The sequence below is a fragment of the Saccoglossus kowalevskii genome, chromosome 22, assembly GCF_978046115.1.
Source record: "Saccoglossus kowalevskii chromosome 22, keSacKowa6.1, whole genome shotgun sequence".
Classification (NCBI taxonomy): domain Eukaryota; kingdom Metazoa; phylum Hemichordata; class Enteropneusta; family Harrimaniidae; genus Saccoglossus; species Saccoglossus kowalevskii.
Genome location: NC_140662.1, coordinates 22,071,007 through 22,077,006, shown reverse-complemented (window position 1 = coordinate 22,077,006; position 6,000 = coordinate 22,071,007).

The window sequence follows — 6,000 nt, the reverse complement described above, 5'->3', positions numbered from 1 at the left end:
TACAAATAGGTCTATATCATCCTTTTTAATTTTCTATACATATATAAAGTTCAACCACACTGTTTTATTACCTCAAGTTTAGAAAAAATCCTTACCTTTCACACATAAGGAAAGGTGATCAAAATCAAACTAGCAGTTTCCGGCCCAGTACCTCAGCACAGCGTGCAAAATATTACGAGGTTATTACGAGGATACTGGAAAGTATGCACGAAGACAGTACGGCCGATTATCAAGCGACGTGCAGCAGAGGTTGTGCAACTGCGTCCTGTCTTTGTGCATACTTTGCAATATCCTCGTAATAACCTTATTGTTATACAACCCCCCCCCCAGGAATACATCATGGAAATGCCAAAATCCAAATAGTTTAGTAGGACCAGTCAAACCCTGGGGGAAGCCATGTTTGTTTTTATTATTATTAGAGAACGCTAACGTGCGTACTTCATATTTAGAATTTGCTTTTCCTAATATGGTAGGATGAAAATACCCAGTGCAATACCGTAAAATAATGACATGCTGTAACCAATGGTGTTACTGTGACAGATGTATAATGATATACATTATCGCTCAAGTCATCTAATATTTTACTCCAACAAACCAACGTAACACAACAAATTTTTAAGGCCCCTAATTTTGTCAAATGCATTCATTGAGCTCTGAGAATACCCAGCCAGGAACTGCTGGTTTGACTATGATAACCTCCCTAAAATAATATCATGTTTATCTAAAAATAATTTGGTTTGTGATTGTGACTATTGGTAAAATCTTGACTTTCATCCAAACACATTACATGATTAATAATCAATAAACTAACTACATTAGCCAGAACCTGCCTAATTTTTAAATTCAACTATAAGCAAAATCGTTTAGCTAATAACCACTATAAGGACATTATAAATTCACACATACGTCCTACAAATAATGAATAAAGTAACTGTATTAACCAGCCAGCACCTGCTTACACATTTGTAGCATACATGTATTTTTCAAATTATGTGAAAAATTTACACCCACATGGTACAAAAATATTTTTAATGTTTTTTTAAGAAAGCAGTATTTCAGCCATGATGCAGTTTCAATACAAGTAGATACCATTTTGATGTACCAAGAGGGAAAATAAAATATATATATTTTTTTTTTTAGTACATAAATTTATACATTACTCAATAATTTTATCAATATCATGATCAAAATATGTTTTATTCAAATGATCAAATTGGAGATTTAGTAGCTATCAAAAACCAGACTTCTGATTGGTTCAGTAAATAATTATATTCAACCAATCAGAAATATGGAAGCAGAGAATGATTCAATATTGGGAATCAGATCAAATGTATCAATTATTAATGTAACTGTAACAATAAATTGTACGTACAAACAACCATAATACATTGCACTGAATTATGTTGGTTTGCAAATTGAGTACTGTAAATGCATTAATTATTCACAGGATTTTAATTTCACAATTTTTGCTAATGAACAAATTCGTGAAATTAAAACAATGAATATTCTCAAAACATCAAAATAGTGAAATTAATTAAATAAATGGTTTCACAGTATATACATTATAGCCTCACTCTGGTGCAAGAATATAAAGCGCCCTCAAGGTGTGATGGAAAATTAATCTTACCTTGTGCAGCTTTGATAGGAGACAGTATACCACTTGACTTTGATGATTTGGGGATGTCAGGAGAAGTAGACACACCATGCTGGTTTGCTACCAGGACATCTTTGATTGATAAGTCATCTGTACCGTTTGTATCAATAAGATCCACCATTACACGGCCGCATTTTTCCACTTTGACCACATTAGCAACAAGTCTCTTCTCCCCAGTCAGTGATTCAAAATTCTGTACGCTTTCCAGTGACCACGTGGCATGAGCGGGTTTTAGCCCATCTAAACGGCAAACAAATGCCTGTGCTGGGAATTTGACAAAATCCGGTTTGAGCTTTTTGACTCTCTGTATATGTAACGTTTCTGAGTTGCCATAGTCAACATACATAAGAGTCAGATTCTCCCCGTCAATGGCGACGATCTGAGCACGGTACCATCCATCATCCTCTGTAAACTGACCACAGCATTTTTGACCAACATGGGGGGTTGTAATTGCCAAGTCGCCAATGTCTCTGTTAGAGTAAACCTCAGCAATCTGATCCATCAGTATATCTAGCTCCGGAACGTGTTTCCACATCTGACACCAAAACTGACTTGGGCTATTTATATACGATACCAACACATCATAGTAGGACCCTTCTTCCAGTATTTGTTGAATATAAGGAGTTTCCATCTCACATCTCATCACCGATGACATGGTTTTCTTCGAAGGCTGGTCAATAGTAGGTGGTTTTGTTTGTGTATCATGGTAACCGTTAGCAACTAACTTGGTTACTGCAGATTGTGGTTTGTCTAACATCTTGTTATGGGTCATACACGAATCTTTGAACTTACGATTGATACACATTTGCGCTTCATCATACAATTCAACGTAGTATGCATCTTCTACCTCATCATGTTGAGTAATACTGACTGTAAATACTTTATTCAGGATCATGTCTTGCAGCTGCTTAATCTGCTCTGGAGACCAATTTATATTTGTAGTCTGTACATCCCTCATAATCGAACAACGAACTGCCTGGGCAGGGAGATCTAAAAACTGTTTGGTTATCGGTTTCAATCTAGCTTGTAACAACATCTCCGTGTTTCCATAGTCAACAAACTGTACTTCGACATCTCCCTTCTTACGAACGCCAGTAATCACTGCTCTATACCACTGGTCATCTTCTGTGTATTGTGCAAGGCAAATAACGCCCAGCCCGCATGCTACAGAATTATTTCCCCGCGATGTACCTGTGCAATACTTATCAATATCAACCATCAGCTGGCCAAGATCAGCATCATATTCCAAAACTTGAAACCAGATGTGTTCCGGATCACTGCAGTGAGTAACAAGAACTTCTTCTCGACATCCAACCTTCATTTTCATTTTCTGGAAATCAAGATCTATTGGCACTGGAGATAGTTGTCTCTCATCTGACTCAGAAAATCTTACTATCGTTGGTGATTTCTTCATTTGAAGTGATGGTGGTGTACCAGCCCTTTGCAATCCAAAACTCTCCACCAATTTGGAACCAATATCTAGGCCTAATTCACTGTCAATAAGCTCTACCACAAGCCGACCATCGAGTACTTTACTCAGCACTACTGCACACATTTCACGATGTGAAACCAATTTCTGAAACTCTGTAGCAATATTCTCAGGTGGGATACTTGCAAGACTTCGATAAACACATTCTGTTAACGAACACAACACAGACTGGACAGGATCCACAGCAAACTCCGCCGTCAGTTGTTTCAGTCGAGAAATGGGCAACTTCTCACTATTTCCATAGTCAACGTATAGAACTTCAACTTCAGTTTTGTCAGTTTTCACAATTTGTGCTCGGTACCAGCTATCATCTTCAGTGAAACGTGCGCAGCAGTAAACCGACTTGCCAGTAAATCGCAAATCAGATGGCGTGAGGGCAGTGTAAAACTTCTGCAATTTATCTTGTAGTAAATCAATATGATTAGTCAGCTGGCAGTAGAAGCTGGAAACAGTGATAACAGTTGTGACTAATACCGACAATCTTGTTCCTGGTTGAATATCTGGTTGTTTTAATTCCACACTTACAATCTCAGGAGCATGATTTACTGTCTTTTGCACATGATCAGCATGTTTTGTTTCTTCTTTCTGGACCACAGGTGACTCTACTTTCTCGATTACCTTCTGTGCCTCTGCAGTGATGTCTGATATTTGGTTTTTTAGTGGCCATCTCTCACGCATTTTCATATTGATCACATTTTGGGATTCTGATAATTCCACCAAGTATCGCCCATTCTTGTCAATCCCGATAATGTATGCAATCAGTAGAAAACCATCACTTGCATCCAATAACCAATCTTTCTCGGCCTTAGACCACCCACCGGCAGACGGTTTCACATAGGCAAGATTGCAGCTGATTCCCTGGACTGGCTGGCAACAGTTGTCAGGTAGAGGCTGGAGTTGCGATATTGAAACAATTTCTTTATTCCCAAAATCTATGTACTTCACTTCTACTTTATCGACATCAACAATTTTAGTTATTTCTGCTCGATACCATTCACCATCCACTGCATATTTTGCACAGCAAACAAACCGGGTCATGATCTCATAAGACTGTAAACTTGTTGTGTTTCCTTGTCCACAAGCTGTTGCTAGTTCACTCATGATAGCGTCGATATCACCAGTGCTAGAAGCCAGCTGGCAAGTGATATTGAATGGATCATCAACATGGGTGACATACACAGAATGGTAGGACCAAAGTTTTAACTGCAAAGTCTCCAGCTTAATTTGTTTGCATCGTGGCTCAGCAGGAGAGTATTCAACCAGTTTCTCTCGGACCATTATATCAGCAATATCAACTGCGGTATTATCATGGACATGGTACAAGTGGACAAATAATTTATTCTGATTTTTTGAGTCTACAACTGCTTTCACGTTTTTATCGACAGTTAACCTGGCCAAAGACACAGCTGCTTCTTTAGTTAAACTAGAAACACCATCTAATGCACATTCCAGGGCACCAACCGGAGTTTGCAAAAAACTATAATGAACTTCTCTGATATTGGAGAAAGAAGTGATTTCAGAGTCACCAAAATCTACAAATTGGACTCTGCATTTTTCGTAGTCCAATACTTCAACAACTTCTGCTCTGTAGAATCCCTCATCTCCTGAGTACTTGACAATACACGGAGTACCTTTCCTGATTGGCTGCAGCTCATGATCTTTTTCACGTAGGCCACTATAGTAGGTACTAACTTTTGCAGTCATTTCATCAATTGGGGCAGATTTTAAATACACCCAGAACAGTTCAGGGGAGATGCAACATGCCATACAGACATCATCTTCATAACCAACCGGTAGTTCCAATCTCTTGAAAGTGTCCAGCAAAATATGACTGTTGTCACATGACTTTCCAAACCCTAACTGAACCATCTGATCTGCCACCGACCCACCATTGGAAAAATTCAACTGAACGAGGACTGCGTTCCCGCTTGCTTTCAAAACCGTGCCAGTAAATTCCTCGTATTCCAAGCACTCAGTCAAGTAACTGACGGCAGCTTCGTCCCAATCCCACTCACCAACGGGCTCGATATTAGCTAATATACACTCGGTTACCAGGGCCGGTGTTCCGAATAAAATCTCCTGGGCAGGCTGTGTGGACGAGGGGCCAGCAACCATAACGTCTTCCACAAATCGGATGTCCGAAAATGGAATACGCTCTGAATTTCCGTAGTCGATAAAATTTACGTTGAAGTAACCCTTCGTTGTGCAACACCCACAAATTCGGCCACGATACCACTTCGAATCATCTGAATATTTTGCGAAACACAAATCACCGATATCAAGAGATCTCTCATTTACCACACACGAGGCATTTTCAATGAATTGTTGGCAGTTATCCATCAATGTTTGGAATTGAGTAGCGGACGAAGTATCGCACTGGGCCCAAAAACGACATACCCCCAACGAGCATTTCACTGACGTGATGTACACAGAAATACAAGCCCCTTCGTCCAAAACTACGCTCACAGATCGCTCCATTCTCACTTAAACTGACCTTCGATACAATGAACCTCTAGTGAATGTACAATTTGGAGAACGTGTTCAAGTCCTTCGGTTAAAATTGATGCGTACTTTACTTTTTTCCGTTCACGCCGCCATCACCATGCCGGTCTGTCAAGAAGTTATTTGCATATGATAAATTAGCATAATGACAGAAACGAAAGGCTGCCGATAGAGGGCGAGCAAAACATTTTGACTTGGGGGGACTTTGGTTTTTGAAAACACTTCTCCCTTGTCACACAATTCCACTATACACAATTACTGAGCACATACTGTCTACTTTTACTATTAAAGAACTCAAGCCACTATTATATTTATGGATGTATTCAGACTATTACTTAACTGAATGATTTTTTTT